Genomic DNA, 27266 nt, shown 5'->3' with positions numbered 1-27266 from the left:
CAAAACCCCGGTTTGAATATTCTCAATCAAATTAGTCATTGTAGATTTGTCATTATGAATATCAAGGACTATTTTAAAATATCAATGTAGTTTCACATAATCTAGCACTTTCACATATTCATGCTCTATAGTTTTTTTTTTCACAGTTGCAAGGCAAAGGTTCTGCACCTTTAGCTCCAACACTAATTACGTTTTTCTATTGTAGGTTGAGCTTCAAAGTTTACTTCTAAGTTTAATGTGAATGTTGTGTAAATAATCACGTTTTTCTATTGTAGGTTGAGCTTCAAACAGTGGATGGATTGGTAAAGGATAGAACACAATGTGCCCCTTCCGATTATGTTCCACAGAATATGAATCAAGTAATGTACCCCGAAGTCGTCTTCTGTGGCAGGATCGTTCGGGGTACAGTTATTTGATTCATATTCTGTGACACAATACAACATAGCTCAGGTGACTACTGGTTCTCCACTAAAGCATCAATACAACATAGCTCCAGATAATACAGGAAGCGTACATTGGTTGCATAAGAACTCGGAAGTTGTTTCCCATTTAGTTGTTTTGGTTTAGAAACATGTGAATTGGTTTAGTTGTTTTGGTTTAGAAATATGTATATATGTATTTTGATTTACATTAATGGTATATAATATAATACTTTTTTTGTATATAATCGATATCGATTATAATGGTATATATCGATTTGAAATGATAAATTATAGGTTCATGAAAAAATACTGCCAAAAAATAGTAAATTACAGGTTCTAAAATATTGCTGCCAAAAAGTGCAGGTTTAGAAATAATAAAAAGCATAAAAAAAAAAAACGCAACATACGAAAGCGCTTTTGAAAAAAGCGCTCTTATAGGGGTGCCTACCAGAGCGCTTTTTCCTGAAAAGCGCTCTTAAAGGGGGGCCTACAAGAGCGCTTTTTCCATAAAAGCGCTCTTATAGGGGGGGCCTACCAGAGCGCTTTTAAAAGCGCTTTCGTAGCCTATAGCAGCGCTGGCTTTGGCAGCGCTTTAAAGCGCTGTTAAAGGCCAATAAAAGCGCTTTTAAAGCCCTTGAACGGCGTAGTGCATGTTGTCAGCCCAGAGTGTTATACACTTCTCACATTACAAGTTAACCATGTTACTTCTCCAGCGACATGAAAATATAGGCTTCCAAACTTGTGTATCTGAAAGATCAGAAGGAAATAAACAGTCTTGTGAAAAGAAAATATTATAAGACACTTTATAAGACATTTTATACCTATGTAACTCTAATATATCTTGTACCTAAGATACCAAATATAGAACAATATCATTAACTAATTACTATAGTGATATGTAGAAAGATTACCCACAGCCTCAGGGTCTCCTTGTTTATCAGGAATTCAAGTTCCATATTAACCTGCACTACATTTTATGACCTTGTCAGGTTAACTTGTGTGGCAACCTGCCTTAAAATTTACGTTTAAACGAGTCGCCACCCATTTTATTTGGGCAAGTGAGAAACCCTTAAAAAATAAGAGATTTGGGTAAGTAGGTAATTTAGGAAAAGGGAAGGTGTTAGGCACCCTTTGCCTCCCCTGTACTCAAGAGGACCCATTTAGCCTTTAGGTTTAGGTTTTAAAAAAAAAGTTTTGACGATTGTTCACTGATAAATTAAAAATAATATGCCTTTGGCCAAAAAGGCAAAACCTCAAAGGTTTTGATGGGGTCATTGTCAGATCGAGACAACAATGACCAAAGGCCAAAAGCCATGTATAGTGAAAATAAAAATAGCCTCAACGTATCATCATCGACCGAAAGATTTAAAGAAGGGAGGCCTCATAGGTAATCATCGGCCAAAATGTTTGGGATTAAGTGATTTGAAAATTGTGTTCGAAAGGGGGAAAGGGTTTGTCGGCCGTTGTCAGTTAATCGACAACGGCAGGTTAGGGTTATTCAAGACAACCCTAAGACAAACCCTCGGAGGGAGGAGAGAAGCGTAGAAAAAAATAGTTTTTTGCAAAGTGAATTTGTGTGTGAGAAATTGTACGTGAAATTGTCAGAAGGTCCCCCAAATAGAATTGCCAAAGGTCCTATTTATAATGAGAAATTTAGGTTAAAAATCCCAAAAAAGAAATAACTCATATCCAAAAGCCCATTTTTTGAAAATTGGTAAAAATAGGAGAAAAAGTGTAAAAATGTCACTCATGGGATTCAAACCCACGACTTCTTATTTGCAAGTCTTGCTTCCTTACCAATTGTGTTATGTTATTTATTTGTAATTAAAATCCAATTGAAAGTGTATGAAGCATAGACAAATATTTTCTATTTATTAAAATATAAATAGTTTAAGAGTAAACTATTATACTTTTGATAAAAACAAATAATTACAAAAATCTAAAATATTGTAGATAAACCGAGGAAGTTTATAAAACCCAAGTTTAAAAATAATTTTGAATCCTAAAATTGGGCCTCATATTCTTATGAATAATAATCCCAATTAAATACACACTTTTACTTAATGTATACTCCTATCTTTTGAATTGGACAATTTAGAGAATGGTTACTCTTTTGAAATGGGCTTGCCAATCAAGATGTCAAGCCCACTAGTTTGATATACACCCCTTGTAGAATTTGTACTACGTCCCTGTTAATGAAATGTAATAGCAATAAGGCAAATTTTGGGGTATGACAACTTGAACTTAATGATCAATGACGAGATCAACAGGAACCTACCAGTAATTACTGCTCAGAACCACTTCTAACAATTGGTGTACTATTTGCATATACTTAGTTAAGATGGCAAAATTGGTTTACCTCTCAAGCAACTAACTTCTATCCAAGCAATATATGAGATTCAAAAACATTTTTGTAATGTGCATAACAAATAATGATGTCATAGTACAAAAGTAAATCTAAAAAGTTGAACCGTTTGGTCACCGTCATCAATGAATTCATTCATAAAGAACAGAAAGGTACACATGTAATAAGAAATATTAATACCAGGGGATTGATTTTGTTTGAATCACTATCAAAATTGTTCATAGCGTCTCTCATGCAGGCATTCACACCCTTCATAGCGTCTCTCATGCAGGCATCAACACCCTTCATAGCGTCTTGCAACTGTAACACCATAAAGCATCACCAGCATCATAATGCAAAACCTGTTATGTCAAACATGCCCTGCAACATCACAGTCCATTAATGCAATTCAAATCCAAACATGTTCAGACCTACATGTAATCTGAGCATATTCACCAAGAATTTCCAAGTCATGTTCTACTCTTCGGCAGATAGAAGAGTTAGCTAAGTCACCATGATTAGAAGTTCAAAGCCCATCAAAAGTGGATAATTTTCTTCAGGAATTTCACTCACATCACTGAAAATTTTGACATAAGAACAACTCATGAGTTTATATAATGCAGAAAGAGTACAACTCACGAGTTTAAATAATGAACATTTTGTTATAATATAAACAAATAATAAAAAAACATAAACAAACAACTCAATCCCTAAACCCAAAAACAAAGCAATTTATCAGATCTAGCACCATACATATACAATCCCTTAAATTTCAATCATAAAATTAGCCCCTATACAACTAAAAGACTATGTTACTGTGCAGTCCAAGCCAAGGAAGTAGCACATTACTCGTGATTCCATCACAAGGAAGTAGCACATTTCAGATCTAGCACCGTGAATATAAAGGGTTAAATATACAAACCCCCCTGTAATATTAGCGAGATTAGGTTTAAGCCCCTGTAAAAGATTTTTTTTTAAAACCACCCTCATAATTTCTAGATTCCGTGGATATAGCCCCCGTGCAGTCTAGATTCCATTTTTTATTGACATGGCAGTCCAGCTGGAATTTTAATTTATTTTATATTTAATTTGAAATACCATGTGGAATTTTAATTTATTTTATATTTAATTTGTAATACCACGTGGAATTTATTATTTTTTTAAGTTATTAACTTTTTTTCATTTTCTTAAATTATTTTTATTAATATTTTTTCGAAATTATTTTTTTTAAATAATCAAAATACTCATTTGGTTCAAAGCCCATTTGAATTTAATAGACTGCCTTGCTGTCCCCCTCACATTTCTTTTAATTCATAAGTGGATATGGTTGATTGGTATATAAACATTAGTTTTGTTCTTTTATCAAACGATGTGGGACTAAAAGTATAATAGTTGTTGCTATTACTGAAGCAACAAAATAGGTAGTTGTCTGCTTCAACTTCTTCACTACACAACAACAACACCTCTATCACTGTCAAACCCACTAGTGCATTAGTGATGGTTAAATCTCTGTTGAAGCTCACACAATTTCTTCACCTTTAACCTTTGTTGCTTCTAACCGGAACCACATGCGTAATACTCCTATCCACTGTATACATTGCACTTGAATTTTCTAACATTCTTGGGACATTAATGTAAAAATTGGAACTGGGTTACTTTGTTTGCTTCTATTTTGTGGTTGTTTCAATTCTGGTTGCAGGTTGTGGTTGTCGTTATTGAAGCGTTGTCGTTGCCTATAGATCCTGCATCACCATCAAAGAGAAGCCACGAGCGCCACCCCCCTGCTTCACGTAAATCAGATCCGCTTCACAACAACACCAACTCATCACAGCCAATCGCTCACCGCCAGCAACCGGCATCTCCATCGTACCCACCGCATTTTCGCAACCGATTCAACACCTTTTCGGATCCACTTCTTCCGATTGTCAGCTTATTAATGAAGCAAGAGTCACCACCTTTTTGACGATTTTATGGACAACTTGTTTCTGCTTAATTCCTACCGGAATAGCCAACAAATTCAATGGTCGATTTGAATTTTTCTGAAACAAAACAATCGGAGAATCAAATAATATAGATTGGATTGCCGGAAAAAAATAAAAGAATGATTAGAATTAAGCATACATTGTTTGGAGCAGCAGAGGCCCATAAGGGCCTTGTTTCCAAGTCAGATGTTGTAGCAAGAATTCCTTGAGGCAATGAGTGAGTTCCAGAAGGATGATGGCATTGTGTCTAGTAAATGGAAGCAATTAGAAATTGAAAATGATATAAAACAAATGGTTAAATTTGAGAAAGAAAATAAGAAACCTTGCATGCATTTGATTTTGTAATAGGTGTTGAATAAATTAGTCCCCATCTTGCCAACCTCTGGGAAAATAGTTTAGAATGTTATATACATACACAAGAGTTTAGTTGAGGGGAAGAGAAATAGAATAGAACTAGTAGAACATACTTGTTTGTATTCGTTTTGAGATAATGCATTACCAAAGAAATAAGCTGCGCAAATCAAAGAGAGTAGAACAAGGATGGTCCATAGGAAGAATCTTTTCTTTGGATCCTGAAAACACAAGGACAACATCATCATGATAGCATAGCAGTTAGTTGAATAGTCAAATAAGTTTTTCAGAAAAGTAAGGTTAGTAATGCTGAATATCACAACAGCACTTTGTGTAGCTAATCTCATTATTCTCTCCATTTGATCTTCTTCCATTGTTCTTCTTACACTTCTCGTGTAGTAGCTCCATGATGGTTGTTCCACTTGTTATGTCATGCAATGTTTACATAAAGCAATGACAAAATGGCAGCGGGTGTTTGAAAGCCAGGCAAGGCAAGGCAGGTAGTATGTATTCATGCATGCATGCTGATAATTTTAGCAGAGTTGGTGGTGAAGAAATTGGATAGAAGGAAGTCCCACATCGTTTATGAGAATCACACATTTAGTGTTTATAAAGCAAATTGCCATTTTATGTAACAAATTGAACACATTGAAACACTAAGTGGGCTGGACTTTAAACAAAAATGGGATTAGTCCCAAAACTTAATATTTTAATAATTAAAAAAATCATTCCTAAAAAATATTAATAAAAATAATTTTAAAAAACGTAAAATAGAATAAATACAAAAAAAGTATAAAAAAATTAATATAAGAATTTAAAAAATAAATAAATTCCACGTGGCTGTTAAAAATTAAATCAAAAATAAAATAAAAATCCAACTGGACTGCCAAGTCACTCAAAATTGGAATCTAAGTTGAAATAGTATATTCAGGGGCTATAACGAGGGAATCTGAATATTACGAGGTTTGTTTTACAAAAAAAAACTTTACCAGGGGCTAAAATCAAATTTCGCTAACATTACAGGGGGGATTTGTATATTTAACCCGAATATAAAACATTAGCCCTCACAAGATCTATTTTCTTAGTTATTGTATCATCTTGTACAAACACAAACTGCAGTTGACAAACACAAAGTTAGGTTCATTAATTCATAACCCAAAATCCCAAACACATCAACCTGCAAAGAAATTAAGAAACTCACCATTTTTTGAAATAACATTATCTGTAGCAAAAGCATGGATCTGTAACAATCAGTAAAGAGCGGAAATTAACAACAATAATAAGCGGAAATCAAAAATATCTCAGTAGAAATAAAAAAAAGCCATGAAATCGAAATCACAAGAACCAGATGAATCTACGAAACCCTAACCTTAACAAATTCGACATTCCACGCCTTGAGTTCATTTCCAGATGGTTTTTCATCAGAACTCTCTTCCTTCGACGCGTTTCTTACATAACATATCTTTCTCGTAACGTTGGGAAGAGGAATTCCGATGTCGGCACATTTAGTGTTTGAATCATAGAGGAGGAAGCAGAGATGAGGGAGAAAGGGGATGGCTGATATAGGGTTTGAAGGAAGAAGAGAGACAACGGGTGAGAGAAGAAAGAGAGAGGGAACGACAAGGAAAGAGGGCAAGAAGTGTGGGAAATGGAAAAGGTTTTTGGATTTTGAAAGGTTGCATGGAAAAACCCAATGGTTAATAGGTATATTAAGAAACAATGTAAAAGTATATGAAAAGAGAGTGCCATTTGGAGGAACGGAGAAATGTGATTGGTGGGAATAAAACTTTGATTTAGCAAATTACAATAAAGGACTTTTGTAAGGGTAATTAATTTTTTTATTAAGGGTAATTTAGGGTGTTTGGTGGTATGTTTTATTCTTAGTTAGGTAGTTGAAGTGTCAGTGGCATTTTGAGAATAATATAAAATGGGGGGTGACAAGTATAAAAAAGGGGTGGCAAGTTATTTTCTGGAGAAACAGGCGACAAAGAGCCCAATACAACTAAAAGACTATGTTACTGTGCAGTCCAAGCAAAGGAAGTAGCACATTACTCGTGATTCCATCACGAGAGGTTTCTATTCCCTTGTGATGGGATAGTTAGTTACACAAATTAGTTGACATTTTGTTATTTCCTACTTTGTTAGTGGATCCTTTGCTACCTTGGCAAAGTTAGTTACCATTCTTGTATTCATACATTCCACCTACATCATTGAATAAGATCATCAGAAGATTGAACTTTTTTATCCATTTTATTGCCTTATCCTTCTTCTTTAAATTCGGGACCGACTCAAATTAGATTGGTTGCTTGTGTGTTGATTGCCAAATCCATGTGGAATATTTTTAACATTGCATCATTGGCTCCTAGAAACGAACGACTTGATGATCAACTCGACAAGTTATCCAACCAGATGCCTGAGATGTAGTTGCATTTGGAAACCATTTCACGCCAACACGATACACTCCCGCCCTTCATCTCCGACCAACCACCAAACTCTCAACAACCCACCTCATCACTCTCACCCTTTCAAACCACCCAAAATTCACCTCCTTCCTTTTGATGGTTCTAATCAGTTAGATTGGATTTCCAAGCAGATCAATATTTCAACTTGACCCGTATTTTGCCGGTTCAACTTATCTAGTTCCTTTTCATGAAGGAAAGCATTGAGATGGTATTAATGGATGGAAATTATGAATTTTAACCACAGTAGGCATTTGATAGAGCCTTGGAGTTGTTAGACCCTCACTGTTTGACAATCACCAAGAAAGCCTCTTTCAACTTACTAGGATCAATGACGGAATGCCACCAGAAATTTTACTCAGTTGTTTTATTTCAGGCCTCAAACCGGAGATTCCGAGAGAGTTTAATGTCTTGAAACCACACTCTCTGAGCCATGCCATTGGACTTGTGAAACTATTTTAAGCCAATATCAACGTAACTCGCACTGCTTATGATTTTATCGAGTGTCACCATCATATCGACTACCACTGGGAACTCGTGCAAAAAACAACCCCATTCTAATCTGACACGCTATGACACTAGATATGTAAGAACAACACAATAAGGGCCTATGATTTATCTGAGATGACAAATACCATGCGAGACACTGTTGCACTAAAAGACAGTGTCTACTTCTCCTAGATGATGAGGATGTTGTGACTCAGAAAGACAACAATTTTTGCTCTCTTGGATCCCATACCAATTGAAGAAGTGGGTACAGTGATGGTGAGCATATTCACCTCTCCAAGGCGGCACTGTGAGGGTCGCCATCGCCTTGATACGTATCATTGCCATCCCCCACAAAAACAAGCTATATTGCTACAATATGTAGCTTTTACGTCAACATGGATTTCTGCTGCGATTTCAGAAAATGTACTGCAAATCCAAACACTAGCTTACATGATAAGGATGCTCTTGTAACTCAAAAACCAAATATTTATTACACTTTAAAGTTTTCATAAGCCAAAAGCTAATCCATCTAGGGGCAAAAGCAACACATTAAATGTCAGCATGCATAAAAAGATGCTTATAAATTAAAAAACGACTGCGGTCACGTAAGCTTTTGCGATTTCAGTGTGTTGCAATACATAATACAGTCAGATGTGAATTAAATACAATTTGTTTTTGAATATAAAAATAGTGAATAACGGTATCAGTATCGGCACTTATTGATACCATTTTGCCGCGACTGTTTTTGCAGTCAGGACCGTTTTTTTAAAACCTTGACTATAATCAAGTTTCATGACAACATGCATAAAAAATAGAAGGGAACCGACCAAATTCCCACTAATTATTCTCCTCAAAATACTTAACCAACATGCTCCTTTATCTCCTTTGAAACCCAGATTTCAATCTCAGATAACTATCATAATATCATCGTCACACGTTTTTCCATAGATAATAAGTATAACAACATCATGCTCAATAAGAATCTCTAACATTCTGCTTTCTTTGATGAATTTTATGTATCTACCTTTTCATGTGACAAACCTGAACTCTTTAGACATTAAATTTCTCGATCCATAGGATTAGTCACACTAGTTTTAAATTCTCAAGATTGCAAAATACCAAATAAAGAAAACCATAAATTAGTTAAAACAACAGCATTGGATCATTGACCAGGAAGAGTAATATATTTCACAAGATATAAAGGTGCAAGGAAGCATATTACGAAACCTATTAGTTTTCAATGTTACATGGTAGTTCTATTTAATAATCTAATATACAAGTTGTAGAGCATTATATGAAATCTGAATCACTGAAAACTGGTGTTGTATAGTACATATGATTTCATGATTGATTTTTTAAAAGAAGAAAGAGTAATTTCCATAGCATGTGAAAAGAAAATAGTTTTTAGAAATTAAATCATATCTATTTTTAAATTATTAAAATGATTTGGATTTATAATTATAACCACATTTAAATTAAAACCGATTATTAATTCCGTTATGGTTATACAACCGATTTTTAAAAAAATACAATTTTAAACTAGTTATTTATAAAAAGTAGTTTTAAACTCGTTATTTATAATTTTGGATAAAAACTGATATTTTTTAAGACCAGACTATTTTTAAAATTGAATAAAAATAATTTTTAATTTATTTAAAAATCGGTTATTTTTTAAAATTGGTTTTTAAGACTCAACTTTTACGGAAAAAATTTCTTTTAATCATGTTTCAATTATGACATACTTTGATGATATTTTGGTCAAGCATTTCTTATTGCACTTCAATTATATTATTATAAGAAATCCAAACAATATATTTTCAAAGGGGATACAAGTTTCAAACAAACACATATAAGGTATAATACATTTTCCAAGGGTAATGTTAATTCCATCAACGACACCATCGGTGCCAAAGAACATGCCTCCAAACAGCAAGAAACAAAAACACAGCTCATCATATTCTATTTCAAAACAAAAGAAAACCAATAATCAAGCAAGCAAACAATGGTTTTTGCCTGGAAATGCTTGATATACTTTGACAACAACATTTATCATAAGCCATAGCTTATGGTAGCTCCAAACACAATATTACGGGCCAGTTGGTTGCAGCTTTAAAAAAATGGATTTTTTCTTTGTATTTTTGAAAATAGATTTTCTAAAACCGTTTTTCAAAATATTACAAGTTTTTTTATATTCGTTTTTTCTAAAATGAAACACTTAATTTGACATCCTATAACATAAACTTACATAATTGAAGACCAAAATTTAGTCAAAATCATAATTTTTTCAAAAAGTTGTATTTCAAAAATGATTTTTATGAAAATCTATTTGAAATAGCTTCAAAATTAAGTGATTTTTTGAAATTTTGATATCCAATTTTTTTTCCATAAATAGATGAAATACCTAAAATCACATTTTAAGAATAACTATTCAAACAAAATTTTCATTTGAAGCTTTTATAAAAAATTTCTTTGTAAAATTTTTTTCACAAAATTTGGTAATACTATAAAAATCATTTTTAAAAAAAACCAAAATAAACGGGCCCTACATTCCTAACAACTAAACTTAAATACACAACAAAATATTTGAGCAAATTAGCCAACAATAAGTATTATTTTTTGTTAGTAAAATTGCATTAACGCCAGTTTTAATCCATATACATTTACTATTCATAAACTCAAGATCACTCATCATTACATAATACGTGGTAGCCATGAATATAATCTGTGTGGTTGCAATCTTAGACTTAACTTAAAATGGAAAGTGGTGTGGCTTTATTGCTTCTTTCATATATCCAGAACTTGAGTGAAAAGAATAAATGTTAATGGCCACAAGTATGGTCTGGTTTTGGAAATGGCTACACAAGCAAGTATATATGATATATGATTATATCTAGTTTCGTTATGGATTCTAAACTAATGAAGTCATAGCAATAAATAAAAATGTCAATGTACCATAACTCATGTGATAACTTCAATGACTAAATATATAATTAAAATTCTTACCAAACAAAGCTTGATTCAAATTACAATTACCAAATTCAGACATGCAAAACAAGATTATAGTAGATTGTGATTTTTAACCTCAAATTAGACAGAATTTTTAAAAAATAAAGCTAAGAAACAAACAGTCCATGCTAGGTACACAGTTGATATATTATCAAATATCCCTAAACTCAAGACATTTGAACAAGTCAAGAAATGAGTTCAAAATTCAATGCATTTGAAATTGCTAGAACAACTTCGATTGAAAAGAAAATTAAAACAAAAAATACAAACAGAGAATACACAATATTTGATAACGAAGTTCGACTAATTGTGCCCACGTCTCTGACAACAGAGCAGCTGCACGATATTTGATATCAAAATCCACATTTTAGTTTGTATTATGCACAAACACTTACTATTAATGTTTTTACTTCAAGAGGGGTTATTCACTCTACATTTTTCAAAGGGTTCATTACACTACATTTTCTTATTCATACCTTATACCTAATTAAATATTATAATAGAGCAAATTTAAATAAACCACCAACAATAAACAACACAAAGCAACGTAACCCATGGAGTGGATAGAAGAATTTAATTACAGTAGAACAAATTTGTAGCATAAATTAGGATTAGGGTTCGTCATAAATTTGAGCAAAACCTTAAAGCCGCGGTAAAAAAAAGGCAGTTGATAAGCTTTTATTAAGGAAAAGATATGAGTTGTGATTAGGGGAAATGAGTCTGAAGGATAGAAAAACACTTAGAAAGGGGGGGTTTGAATAAGTGTAGCTTTAAAACTTGACCGATAAAAATAAATTGCACAGTTATTTTTATCCTGGTTCGTTGTTAACTAAACTACTCCAGTCCACCCCCGCAGAGATGATTTACCTCAACTGCGGATTTAATCCACTAATCGCACGGATTACAATGGTTCTCCACTTAGTCAGCAACTAAGTCTTCCAGAGTCTTCTGATCACACACTGATCACTCCAGGAACAACTGCTTAGATACCCTCTAAGACTTTCTAGAGTATTCTGATCCACACGATCACTCTAGTTACAACCTGCTTAGATAACCTCTAAGACTTCCTAGAGTATTCTGATCCACACGATCACTCTAGTTCCTTACAACTTAATGTAATCTATTCTAAGAGTATTACAATTGCTTCTTAAAAGCTATAATCACAAACTGTGATATTTCTCTTAACGTTTAAGCTTAATCTCACTAATATATTACAACGGCAATGTAGTGAGCTTTGATGAAGATGAAGATTCTGAGCTTTGAATAGAACAGAGTTTCAGCAAGTTAATATGAGTTGTTTTTGTTCAGAATAGTTAACCTTGCTTCTCATCAGAACTTCATATATATAGGCGTTGGAGAAGATGACCGTTGAGAGCATTTAATGCTTTGCGTGTTCCGTACAGCATCGCATTTAATGTTATACGCTTTTGTCAACTACCTCGAGCCTTGTTCACGCTGTGTCAACCGACGTTGCCTTTAATAGCTTCTAACGTTCCTTTTGTCAGTCAGCGTAGCCTGCCACATGTACTTCCTTCTGATCTGATGTTTGTGAATACAACGTTTGAATATCATCAGAGTCAAACAGCTTGGTGCAAAGCATCTTCTGATCTTCTGACCTTGAAGTGCTTCTGAGCGTGATACCATCAGAACTTCAGTGCTTCTGATCTCATGTTCTTCTGATGCTTCCATAGACCCATGTTCTGATTCTGCTTCGACCATCTTCTGATGTCTTGCCAGACCATGTTCTGATGTTGCATGCTGAACCCTTTGAGACAAAGCTTCTGAGCGCTGAATTATGCATACTCTTTATATATTTCCTGAAAAGGAAATTGCATTGGATTAGAGTACCATATTATCTTAAGCAAAATTCATATTATTGTTATCATCAAAACTAAGATAATTGATCAGAACAAATCTTGTTCTAACAATCTCCCCCTTTTTGATGATGACAAAAACATATATAAATGATATGAATTTGCGATCAGAAAGAGCAGACGGCAAAAGACAAATTACACAGCTATAGCATAAGCATGTGAATATGTCTCCCCCTGAGATTAACAATCTCCCCCTGAGATAAATAATCTCCCCCTGAAATAAATACTCGAAGAACTTTAATAAAAGACTTCCCTGATTATTTCGGTAGAGACGATCACATAAGCTTCTGTCTTCAGAGAATTCATAGCTTCTGACTTCTGCTTCCATTGGACAGCTTCAGAACTTGAATTTCTTTAGATCCCTAGAACACTCATAGCTTCTGATTCCTGCTTCCATTTAGGACAGCTTCAGAACTTGAATTTCTTTGATCTTCAGAACATTCACAGCTTCTGATTTCTGCTTCCATTTAGGACAGCTTCAGAACTTGAATTTCTTTGATCTTCAGAACATTCACAGCTTCTGATTTCTGCTTCCATTTAGGACAGCTTCAGAACTTGAGTTTTCTGGATCTTTAGAACATTCACAACTTCTGATTTCTGCTTCCCTCGGATAGCTTCAGAGCTTTGAATTTCTACCAACATCACTTCATGCTAGATTTGTATCAGAACATTGTTGAATGTACCAGAGCATCATCAGAGCATCTCTACATCCTGAAATGTTACAGAACAAAAACTAAACGACAAAAGTCAGCATGAACGAGTCAGAACATAAAATGTATATTAGAACACGTGATATGTATCAGAGCCATATAGGCTAAAATAATGTATCAGAGCAAATAGAATTTTGTCAGTGCAAATAGACAAATTTTGGATCAAATTCTATTATCAGAAATTCTGATCATTCTTCTTTCTTGCTTCTGATTTCTGAAGCTTGACAGCACTCAGCTTGCTTCAGTTTCCATGAGCTTATTCTTTTTACAGAATAACGCTTCTTATGGTTTTGCTTCTTGTGTTTGCTTTGAAGATTTTCTTCACTTCTTTATACCTGCAAAACACTTAAACCATATAGAACTTGCAGTTCTTGTTAGTAAAAGTGTGGGAGCTTTATCCAGCAACTGATAGATTAATCAAATCATTTATCATTTATCTTCTCCCCCTTTTTGTCATACCATCAAAAGACAGAAAAGATTCAGAGACAAACAAAAAGAAACACACGGAGGAAGAAGATGATTTCATTGAAGTTCAAACATCAGGTACAGAAGTACATGAAGATAAGTAAGATCAGATGCACAAAAACAGATGCAACGAAAAGAAAGAAACAACACAGACTCAATCTAAGATGGCCCTAGCCTTGACAGGATCTTGGCCAGCATCTCTTGAACCTCATTGTTGTGTCCATCTTGCCTCACCATGAAAGTTCTAAACTCAGCAATGAGTGAGCTTTGCTCATCCTGTCTCTTCTGAATTTCTTCCAGAGTCCTTGCAAGACGAGAAGATTTATCAGAAGAAGTTTCACCGCTTTCAACCACAGGAATAGCATCTTGATCTGTAGCTTCCATGGATAGATCATTTGCAGGGATTTCCTCAACAGGATCTGATTCAGCAACATGATCTTCAACATCTGCTTCTTGCATAGAAGCATCTCCATATTCTGCAGCAGGAATTTTCGAGTCTCCATTCTCAAGTGCCTGAATAATGGCAGCTAGATTCCTGGGAGCAGAAGGACCTTCAACTTCTGGTGGGTCAACAACTTCTGGAATGACCAAGCTTGGGTCTTTCTCAGAAGGGTTTTCCCTCAGATAGTTAAAGAGAGTCTTGAAGTCTCCGAGCAGAACAGGATGATCAGGAATAAAGATAACAATATCCCTGCATGGATATGCTTCCATTTCAGCAGCCAGTCTTAATTGTTCCATCTCATCCAAGAAGGGCTTCTCTTCCAACAAATGTCTTCCTTTGAGACTAGCAAACCAGAAGTCTTCAAAATTCCTCAGAATTCCACGAGGCCGTGGGGCAGCAGCTACACAGGCTTCCTGAAGTTCTAAAAACAGAGCATCTGATTCTCTGCGAAAGATCCTCCAGAAGTTCCGCATAGCAACATCATTCAATCCAGAACTTTCAGCAATTCTGAGAGTATCAAAGATACTTCTGAGATTCCTCTTTATTTTTTCAAAAACTATACCAATAGGGTCTACAGGGCGGAATTTTATTTGGGTTTTTTGAAAAGGCAGGGTTGGAAGAGAAGTACGGATGAGGTTCTCTATCCAACCTATAAGAAGATTCTGCTTCAGTATCAGAATCTAACACTACCACTTCAGCTTCAGGACGAGGCTTGGGAGTGTAGTTGCAATCACGGAGCAGCTGCTCATGTGATGCAGAGGTTGGAAGAGGAGAATCACAAAGGTTGTTTTGAGAGGTGGAGGGATTATGTTCAAAGGTGGCATTGGGAGAAGGTTGAGATGGAAAGAGAGTTTGAAGGGGTGGTATATCCAGAACAGGATTGATGGTAGGTGGAGAGGAAGGAATGGTTATAGGAGAAGATGGAGGTGTAAGAACATGGACAAAAACAGGTGATTCTGATGTGGCTTTTTCTGGTTCAGGTGTAGGGACAACCTCTATTGGTGCAACTTCTGAACGAACAGCAGGAGCAGAATCAGGTTCAGAAATGCAAATACCTTTGGAACTTCTCAGAAAAGCTTTGGCTACATCCTCAGTCTTCTTTTGCTTCTTACTCTTCGGCTCTTCAATAATCTTTGCTTTGCCGCTAGAGATTTCTTTCCTTCTGACATATGCCAGAACTTCTGATTGATTCTCAGCCTCTTGAGAGACATTTTCTTCATCAGACTCTTGAAGAATCATCTTCCTTTTTCTTGTTTTCTTCTTCTCAACAGCTTCTTTCCCTTTCTTCTCAAACTCATCAGAGACAGACTTAGCAACCTTTGCAATGACCTCTTTAGAAACATCTTGTTTCTTAGAGACAGCAGAAGGATAATCATGCTTTCTTTTAGTCCTTTCTTCCTTCTTCTTATTTATTTTCATTGGAGCACCCTTCTCTTGATTTTTGAGATATTTATTTTCTTCTTGTGATAACAGATACCTAGTTCTGACTGCAGGTACCTCACAGTTGAAGAAAGTTTCAAACTCAGCAAGAACAGGTGCTCTTCTGATTCTTGTATCAGCAAGAGGTTGGGGAGTCTTACTGATAGCCTTAATTACTTTCATCTTCTTCAAAGTGAATGCATTCAGACAAGCCCCAGATGTGACAGCAAGGTCTTTCACAATACCTTCAGATTCCAAGCTTTCAACAATCTTTGAATGCACCAAAAGATTTGAAATAATCCTTCCAAAAGGAATGATTGTTCCACCTTTTTCTCTGAAAGCGTTTCTGGAATCCTTTACTGCTTTCCACAAATGGTTGAAGATAATGTAGATCGCATCAACCTTCTTCTTAGTGGCAATGCAATAAAGAATATACCTTTGCTCATTATTGATGAAATCCGAGGCATGTGTTCCTTTCCTATGGTAGAAACACCCAAGAAGGATCTTTGTCCAAATTTTGTAGACATCTCTCAAATCCTTGACGCTTTTTGTTTCCTTGACATTTGGATAGAGAGTGGATAGGACATCTTCCCAATCTGCCCTTTTATCAATCTCAAAAGCCCCTTCAGGGTTTTTCAGATCAAACATCACTCTTAGGATGTTTTCAGTAATAACAACAAACTTTCCATGGACGAAAGAAAGTATTGATTTTGGAGCAACCACAGCATGTGCCCAGAACTCCTTGACAAGATCCGGATAAACTGGGCCAACGAACTCAGCAAACAACGAGGTCCATCCTTGAAAGATGATGTCTTCTTTAAGATGAAATTCATGTTCTTCAAGGTTGTCAAAATCAACAATAAGTTCACATAGAACTTCTAATTTGTCCTTGGGAATAGAGCATGCAACAACAGGAGTAAGTTGCAAAATTTCTTCTTGGAGATGGTGAGGAACAGATGTATTAACATTTTGGGATGAGAAGGCAGCCATGGATGATGGATGAACAAAAAACGAACAAGAAAAGAAAACTGGGTTTTCGATTAGGGTTTTAGAAAACGGCTAAGAACTTTTCAAACGAGAGAATGCAGGAAGAAAGAGAGACAAGGGAGCGAAAAAGATATATGATATGATTTGAAAAGAATATAAGAAGACGAATATAAAATAGAGAATGAAAAAAAAATAAATAAACAAAATGAATAGTTTCAGAATCAAAAGAAATCATTTTCATTAAATGACGAGTGACATTAGGAGAGATAGCATGGTAAATGAAATGATTTAATACAGTTACCTAGGTCGGCGTCTTTTCAACTGCACGCTTCGTACTGACCATAGAGACACGTGTTCATCATCAGATAATGGATGACAGGTGTGAAATATTCAATAGGCTTTACGCCTTCTGATTCCGATCACTGCTTCTGAATTGATCAAATTTCTCTTCTGGAAACACTTTTTCTGAGGTGTGCTGATGTAAATCTGAATGATCTTCTGATCCATTCCTTCTGATATACACAGCTTCTGAAGATTCACTTCTTTGTTCTGCAGCTTCTGATAAGACAAAACTGTATCTGCAGATATTTATTGATTCGTCCAGAATCAATGTTTCAATATTGTATATTCTGTAGCATTTAGAGCATTCAGAATAATCAAGAACGAAACACCATTGCTTTAGAAACAAACAAAACAGATGGTTCCAAGACTAATAAACTTTCTTTTCTGATCTCCTACAAACATAGTTTCTTCAACAGATTTAAGTACCAGAACTTGGAAGACAGTCCTTCTTCCCTTCAAGTGTTGAGACCAACTTGAGTCCAGGTGACATGACATGTTGACTTTTATCTTCTTTGTCGCCAAGAGAATCTGCAAAAGAAATAGTCTTTTTCTTTGGTACCCACACCTTCTTGGGTCCTTTCTTGTTAGTTCTCCTCAAGTTCTGATTGAACTCGGGTTTGACATTGTAAGCAATAGGAGGAACAACATGATAATTCTTAATGTGAGTTTCATGATATTTCCTAGGTTGTGTCACATGCTTTTTGGTGTGTGTAATGTGAAAACTTTGAGCATGTGAAGTGTGCCTAATATCATGTGAGTGGCCATACTTGAACTGATCATACAATGGCTTGTATGTGATTTTCATTTTATCAACAGGTTCAAGTTTGTATGGGGTTTCACCCTCAAAACCAATGCCGACTCTTTTGTTTCCAGACACAGCATATATCATAGAAGCTAGCTGACTTCTGCCAATACTTCTAGATAAGAACTTCCTGAAACTTAAATCATATTCTTTCAGAATATGGTTTAGACTAGGAGTGGATTTTTCTGAATTAGAAGAAGATCCAATATTATTGGATAATTTTAACAATTTTTCTTTTAATTCAGAATTCTCCAACTCAAGCTTCTTTGTTTCAAATTCAAATAGCTTTTTCAGCTTTTTGTATTTGAGACTAATCTGAGACTTGAATTCCAGAAGTTCTGTTAGACTGGAAACTAGCTCATCTCTAGTAAGTTCAGAAAATACCTCTTCAGAATCTGATTCTGATGTAGATTCTGATCCGTCATCTTCTGTCACCATCAGCGCACAGTTGGCCTGCTCATCTTCAGAGTCTGAATCATCTTCTGACTCATCCCAGGTTGCCATAAGACCTTTCTTCTTATGAAACTTCTTCTTGGGATTTTCTTTCAGAAGTTTTGGACATTCATTCTTGAAGTGTCCAGGCTCATTGCATTCATAGCACATGACCTTCTTCTTGTCAAATCTTCTGTCATCAGAAGATTCTCCACGTTCAAATTTCTTTGAACTTCTGACGCCTCTGAACTTCCTTTGCTTGTTCTTCCAGAGTTGATTTAGCCTTCTGGAGATCAAGGACAGTTCATCTTCTTCTTCGGATTCTGATTCTTCAGGATCTTCTTCTCTAGCCTGAAAAGCGTTAGTGCATTTCTTGATATTGGATTTTAATGCAATAGACTTACCTTTCTTTTGAGGCTCGTTTGCATCCAGTTCAATTTCATGACTCCTCAAGGCACTGATCAGCTCTTCCAAAGAGACTTCATTTAGATTCTTCGCAATCTTAAATGCAGTCACCATAGGACCCCATCTTCTGGGTAAGCTTCTGATGATCTTCTTTACGTGATCAGCCTTGGTGTATCCCTTGTCAAGAACTCTCAATCCAGCAGTAAGAGTTTGAAATCTTGAAAACATCTTTTCAATGTCTTCATCATCCTCCATCTTGAAGGCTTCATATTTCTGGATTAGAGCAAGAGCTTTAGTCTCCTTGACTTGAGCATTTCCTTCATGAGTCATTTTCAAGGACTCATATATGTCATAGGCCGTTTCCCTGTTAGATATCTTCTCATACTCAGCATGAGAGATAGCATTCAGCAAAACAGTTCTGCATTTATGATGATTCCTGAAAAGCTTCTTCTGATCATCACTCATTTCTTGCCTTGTCAGCTTTACGCCACTGGCTTTTACCGGATGTTTGTAACCATCCATCAGAAGATCCCATAGATCACCATCTAGACCAAGAAAGTAACTTTCCAGTTTATCTTTCCAGTATTCAAAGTTTTCACCATCAAATACCGGCGGTCTAGTATAACCATTGTTACCGTTGTGTTGCTCAGCAGAGCCAGATGTAGATGTAGACTTTGCAGTTTCATCAGCCATCTTTTACTGAAGCGTTTTTCTCTTCCTGAATCTTTTCTAAACACGGTTAAGTGCTTGCACCTTAGAACCGGCGCTCTGATGCCAATTGAAGGATAGAAAAACACTTAGAAAGGGGGGGTTTGAATAAGTGTAGCTTTAAAACTTGACCGATAAAAATAAATTGCACAGTTATTTTTATCCTGGTTCGTTGTTAACTAAACTACTCCAGTCCACCCTCGCAGAGATGATTTACCTCAACTGAGGATTTAATCCACTAATCGCACGGATTACAATGGTTCTCCACTTAGTCAGCAACTAAGTCTTCCAGAGTCTTCTGATCACACACTGCTCACTCCAGGAACAACTGCTTAGATACCCTCTAAGACTTTCTAGAGTATTCTGATCCACACGATCACTCTAGTTACAACCTGCTTAGATAACCTCTAAGACTTCCTAGAGTATTCTGATCCACACGATCACTCTAGTTCCTTACAACTTAATGTAATCTATTCTAAGAGTATTACAATTGCTTCTTAAAAGCTATAATCACAAACTGTGATATTTCTCTTAACGTTTAAGCTTAATCTCACTAATATATTACAACAGCAATGTAGTGAGCTTTGATGAAGATGAAGATTCTGAGCTTTGAATAGAACAGAGTTTCAGCAAGTTAATATGAGTTGTTTTTGTTCAGAATAGTTAACCTTGCTTCTCATCAGAACTTCATATATATAGGCGTTGGAGAAGATGACCGTTGAGAGCATTTAATGCTTTGCGTGTTCCGTACAGCATCGCATTTAATGTTATACGCTTTTGTCAACTACCTCGAGCCTTGTTCACGCTGTGTCAACTGACGTTGCCTTTAATAGCTTCTAACGTTCCTTTTATCAGTCAGCGTAGCCTGCCACATGTACTTCCTTCTGATCTGATGTTTGTGAATACAACGTTTGAATATCATCAGAGTCAAACAGCTTGGTGCAAAGCATCTTCTGATCTTCTGACCTTGAAGTGCTTCTGAGCGTGATACCATCAGAACTTCAGTGCTTCTGATCTCATGTTCTTCTGATGCTTCCATAGACCCATGTTCTGATTCTGCTTCGACCATCTTCTGATGTCTTGCCAGACCATGTTCTGATGTTGCATGCTGAACCCTTTGAGACAAAGCTTCTGAGCGCTGAATTATGCATACTCTTTATATATTTCCTGAAAAGGAAATTGCATTGGATTAGAGTACCATATTATCTTAAGCAAAATTCATATTATTGTTATCATCAAAACTAAGATAATTGATCAGAACAAATCTTGTTCTAACAGAGTCTACTTTAAAACGTGAAGTAATTGAGAAGAAAAGTGTCTTGAGATTGAAGATGAAGCGAGCATCATTATTCGGTTGATGATCATTTCATTATATCCGAATATTTAAAATAGATTTGGGCCTTGGATATTTTCACACCCCTAAGTAGCACAAGATAGTCACAACTCTACTAAGAAAAGTAGTAAATCCCTTTCTTAAGAGAATACATATTACCACGTGTTCGAGGCCGATCAAAAGCTCAATAAAACTAGTCCAACACTGTAGGACTAAACGAGAAGGGTTTTAACCGTCTATGATATATGCTCAGCCACATGTCATAACATGTATTCATTCAGTTACTATAGCAAAATTACATATCTATATACTGTTGAAGTGTTAACCATCCAGATTTAGGTACGCCTCCGCTCCACCGCATCCAAGGCTCGTACCACTGTACAGACAAATATATTTTCTTTACATTACTGATATTTTGTTCCACATCAAAATACCATCTAAATTTGTTCTAAATCCACACCCATAATAATAGAATAATATTTTTGTAAATTGAAAACTATATATCAGCGAAATGAAGAAGGAACTACCTGATGGCCATCCCATGTAAATCAAGAAAACTTCATATTAGAAAGAAGAATTGGCGACTTAAAAAATGATGGCAACTAGACAAAACCCGCGAGGTATATTTGATGCATGTTGGCCTAGAGATTGGAAGTTTTGCCACAAACATCGAACATGTGCCCAATTTCTTACTTTTGTTGGAGAAACATATGGATTTACACTTAAATAATTTGAGTGTTATTGCGCCGTTATTAGGGAACAAAGGTTTGTCAATGAGTGGCGAAATATGATAAAAAATCTATCATATATTAACATTAGAAAGTAGTATTTAGCAACATCTAATCCCACGTGACACAACATCAATTTATGTGTTTTTCCACACATAAAATGAGACGAGGAACCGAATTAAAATGGTTATAAAAATTGCAGGATCAAGTAGAAAGAATTTTTGATATCGGGACTAAAATCAAATTGACAAATATTTAAGAGATATATAGTATTTAAAAAAGAATATTAGATATTTATAAATTTGTTAAGAGAAAAATCTGGTTTAAAAATTATATTGTTGAAGTCGGGCATGTGATTATATTTTGCACACCCTTAGGTAGCATAAGATAATCTTAACTCTACTAAGGGGAGCAGTAGATCTCATTCTCAAGTGAATACATATTACCATGTGTTCGAGGCCGGTCAAAAGCTCTGCAAAATCGGCCAAATAGTCTAAGACTAAACGAGAAGGGTTTTAACCGTCCATCATATATGCTCAGCTATGAAGCACGAACACCACTAAATCGACCCCGACACTGACACGACGACACCGTTAATAATTTGAAAAAATGAATAAATTAAATGTAATTGCAAGTGTCAGTGCAGGTGTCCGTCATCGACAAGGACATCGACACACTTGGTTTCAGAGGTGTCGGTGCTTCATAGATGCTCAGTCACTCGTCATAACATGTATTCATTCATTTCTTCTAGCAAAATTACACCTCTATTTACTTTAGTAGTGTTAATCATCCAGGTACGCCCTCGATCAACCGCATCGAAGGCTCGCACCACAATACGGAAAAAAACTACTCATCTTTATATTACTGATTTTCGGTTCCACATCGAAATACCATCTAGATTTATTTTAAATAAATATTACTATATCCGCACCCATAATAATAATAAAGTAATATTTAAGAAATCCAAAATTGTATATCAATGAAGGATGAACTACCTGATGGTCATGCCGTGTAAATCAAGAAAACTTCATATTAGAAAGAAGAATCGACGAGTTCAAAAATGAGGGCAGCTAGACAAAACCCATGAGGTATATTTGATGCGCGTTGGCCTTAATATTGAAAGCTTTAATTTTCCGCAAACATCGAACGTGTGCCCAATTTCTCACTTTTAATGGAGAAACAGATGGACTTACACTAAAATAATTTGAGTGGTATGGCGTCGCTATTAAGGAACAAGCTTTTATCAATGAGCGGCGAAATAGAACATCATTAATAAAATTGAGAATAAAAAATCTATCATATATTAACATTATAAATTATTTAGCAACGTCTAATCCACGTGACACGACCTCAATTTACGTAATTTTTCCACACACAAAATGAGACGAAGAATCGAATTAAAATGGTTTTGAAATTGCAGGATCAAGTAGAAAGAAATTTTGATATCGGGACTAAAATCAAATAGAAAAATATTTAATAAAGAACATTAGATATTTATAAATTTGATAAGAGAAAAATAAGGTTTAAAAGTTATATTGTTGAAGTCGGGTATGTGATTAGTCAAACAATTTTACAAGTTTAGATGCGAATTGCAAGAATATCAAAGAAACGGTTTTGAGGCTATTAATTTAAAAAAATGAAAATATTTTAATCTCCATTTTGCACTAGTGACACAATATTAATTTGATGATTTTGAATTGAAAGAATAATTTATTTAAAATAAATTAAGTTGATTTTGAATAGAAAGAATAATTTATTTAAAGAATATTAAGTTGATTTTGAATAGAAAGAATAATTTATTTAAACAAAATAAAGTTGATTTTGAATAGAAAGAATAATTTGAAGAATATTAAGTTGATTTTGAATAGAAAGAATATTAAGTTGATTTAGAATGGTTAGAAATACATAGGCGTGAGAAAAGAAGTAGTGAGGGCATGCATGAATGATAAACAATATGGAAGCAGCCCATGATGATAAACAAAACAATATATGGGTTTATGTGTGTTGTTGTAATTGGTCCGTTCCCACCTAGAGTTTTGGTAATCCATGTTTGATGTTGAATGATAAAGATTGTTAGATATAGGGGGGACAGAAATTAAGGTAAATTATATAGTTCCATACCCCTTATTGATGCATGGTTATAGGAAGAAATGAAGCAGTAAAGATAGTATAAGGTTATTGGAGGAAGAAATGAAGCAGTAAAGTAAAGATAGAATAAGGGGTGTTTGATTGATTGACGATGTTACAGGAATTGAAAGAAAGAAAAAGGTGAGTTAGTTTGAGGAATACTTGGGATGTTAATAGCTTCCTCAATGATTAATTGATGCTAATAGGAAGAAGTGAAGCACAGTAGGGGGTGGTCTTAGATTGATGAGGAAGAAGTGAAGCACAGCAAGGGGGTGGTCTTAGATTGCTGAAGCAGTAACAAATTCAAATTCAAAGTAAAGAAGATGAGAGAGAAGTTTGTTGTTTTAGTAAGAGAAAAGAAACAGTGGTCGAGTGCTTTACCCTGTAAGTTGAAGTTCAAAATTGTGTACTGACTGAAGTCCCACATCGGGAAACAAAGGAAGAAACAGAGAAAATGTGTAATATAAAAAGCAAAGCCAGAGAAGGTAATAAGCATACCTTTCTCGGCCTTTTGGCTAAGATCAAGTGTAGTATCTGTTCTTATCAGTTTAATATCTGATATGTGGGCCAATGGTCCACACGATATTAAATTTATTTCTTGAGGGGGAGAGTCCACCACAGTAGCTTGCTATTGGGCCTCTCGCGTGTCGCTCTTGCGTTGCACTATAGCAATTGCTGGCGCACCCCACCAATTCAAGTTTAATTTTCTCTAGCAATTCTTAATATTCTATAAAATTTATTTTATTTTAATGACATTCTATAGTGTGAAACAAAACTCTCTTGACTATCCCAAGTTGCAGAATCTTCTACCGATGTGGGATTTTTAATACCACTTTCGTTCCTTAAAAATTGCTTTATTGTAGAACTCCCAATGTGGCATTAATTCCACTGTGGTTACTTATAAAATTGCTTTAGTGTAGAACTCATGCATGATGGATGTTAATGAAATTATAAATACTCAAAATATAAGAGTAAAATAGTATTCTAAAACATAAATCATGGATCTTAATAGTAGAACTCATGGTTGTTAATGAAATTATAAATACTCAAATATTCTAAAACATATAGAACTCATGGATGAAATTGTAAATACTCAAAATATAAGAGTAAAATAATATTCTAAAACACAACTCATGGATCTTAATAGTAGAACTCATGGATGAAATTATAAATACTCAAAAAATATAAGAGTAACATACTATTCTAAAACATAACTCATGGATCTTAATAGTAAAATAATTTTCTACGATTTTATTCATTCATGAAAATTCAAGCGAGCGGCATTAGATATTAGATTGTCTAGTCATCTGTCACTCTACGATCCGATCATACCGTGTGAAAGTCGAAACCGTGGCTCCAAATATGTACTGTGTATTCATTGTCTCCAACAGGTGGAAATAATAGGGCTCCAAATATGTACTGTGTATTCATTGTCTCCAACAGGTGGAAATAATAGAAATCAATTTCTTCTATTAAAACCTTAAAGAAAGGAATAAATAAACAATACAAGAAAATGCTGAAAAAGAATTTTGTTCTGAGATTTAGAGTTCTTTTTCTTACTTATCTTTTTTATGTTTTAGTAAGTCTTAAGAATTAATTGGTTTATAAAATATTTAAATGAAGTGAATTTCTATCAATTCTAGTTTTTATACAAAGAATGAAAAGTAAAATGTCGCAAGGAAAATAATGTCAATCGTCATGGTAATGCACAACACAAGTCCATAGATTCTATGATGGGGCCAATATCATATCTACATATGATGAAATGCTTAATTTAAAATAAATATGTGTATAGCTAAATATTAATTGATGATTCACAAATTGTCAAAGATATTTTTTGACCCATATTAATTACATTAACTTGTTTAACACCTTTTTGGTTGTTTTGGTGATGGATGTTGGGTAGAATACGATTGTGTAGAATGCTCTAGAAGGGGATGTTGGATGTTTTTTGCCAAAAACCAACTTCAAAACATTTTCTTCAAAATCAGAGTGTTAAAAAAGATTTGCAAAGGATTTTACAAAATATGCGCTTCGATTGCTTTTAGGATTTACACTGTCGCTAGAAAGTATTATAAAAACGAGAGATGAAGATGGTGGACAAGCAATGCGTAAAAGGCCGCTTGTCGCAAAGATTTTCTTTCGGCCCACTGCAACTAAAAAAGTTAAGGAGGCACCACGCAGAAAATGATAGTTAAACAAACAAAAACATAATTCCTTAAGCGAAATAGGCCCAACTAACTTAAAAGGGTGTCAATTGTTAATTTTTACTAACAACCAAGCATCCACCATTGCTTTAGTGCTAATAAAGCAATCCCCTTGCATATGAGGGGAAATGCCATATCCCTCTCTGGCGTTCATTTTATCCAAGTTTGAATGGAAAAGGTTTTGAAGACTAGTGAAGTGGTGTGTTTTCCATTTTAACTAAGGGAGATGGTTGATAAGTTCACGTGTGTGGAACACGACGTGGCATGTGGTCTGCCGTTGGGTGGATCTGGGTAATTGGCATGAAATTCTCATGAGAGTTTTTTCTACTATTGTCAGTTTTTCTTTATGTGTTAGTAAGTATTAAGAATAAATCTCTTTATAAAATATTTTAATGAAGTGAATTTTTATCAAGAGCTTTTCTTTTTACAAATATGAACAGGCAATACCTAAAATCTTTGGCGAGAGAAAAATAAGTTGAGGTTATACAAATATTTGCACTTCATACACACATTTTATGTGTATTTGGTAGACTTGTGATAAAGTTTGGTTGATTTCAGTTTTGCAATTCTTATGTTTGATTTTAGGAAGAAAAATTAGTTTTAGATTTTACATGATGATACTTGTCATACAACTTTTTTTAGTCTTAAACTTATTTATTATAAAATTTTAGCCTGAGTTGTTAATATATTTAAAGATCTATTATTTAGTAGTAATGTCTTTAAATAAATAATTTGAAAACTATTTATATTATTTATATTATGTTTCATTTTGAAATTCAACATGATATTTAACATAACTTAAATTTAATATTATGATACCCACTTCAATACCGGTTTATATGAAGAATGGAAAGTGAAATATCACAATGCAAATAATATCAATCATATTGATAATGTACGACACAAATTCAGAGATTCTATAAGGGTCCAAGATCAGAAATGCATATGATGAAATGCTTGGTTGATGATGATTCACAAATCGTCAAAGCTATTTTTTGACCCATCTAAATTGCTTTAGGTTTTTTTCAACACTTTTATGACTGTTTTAGTGTTGAGTGTTGGGTAGAATATGGGTGTAGAATGGTCTCGAAGGGGATGTTGGATAAACCTTTTCCCGAAAACATATTTCAAAATGTTTTCTAAAAAATTAGAGTTTTCAAAAAGCTTGGTAGAGGATTCCACAAAAGTTGCATTTGGATTGATTTCTTGATTTACACTATAGTTAGAAAATA

The 27266-nt window shown here is 34.7% G+C and overlaps 1 non-coding gene across 1 annotated transcript; it reads left to right on the top strand.

The window, feature by feature from the left end:
• Positions 1–24321: 24321 nt before the first annotated feature.
• Positions 24322–24516, top strand: LOC131645282 (U2 spliceosomal RNA). The gene has a single exon (XR_009296915.1). It is a non-coding gene; the product is annotated as a U2 spliceosomal RNA (small nuclear RNA).
• The last annotated feature ends 2750 nt before the right edge of the window (positions 24517–27266 follow it).

Source organism: Vicia villosa, linkage group LG1 (assembly GCF_029867415.1).
Source record: "Vicia villosa cultivar HV-30 ecotype Madison, WI linkage group LG1, Vvil1.0, whole genome shotgun sequence".
Taxonomy (NCBI): domain Eukaryota; kingdom Viridiplantae; phylum Streptophyta; class Magnoliopsida; order Fabales; family Fabaceae; genus Vicia; species Vicia villosa.
Note: the sequence above shows the minus strand (reverse complement) of the source record. Positions and strands in the feature narration are given on the sequence as shown.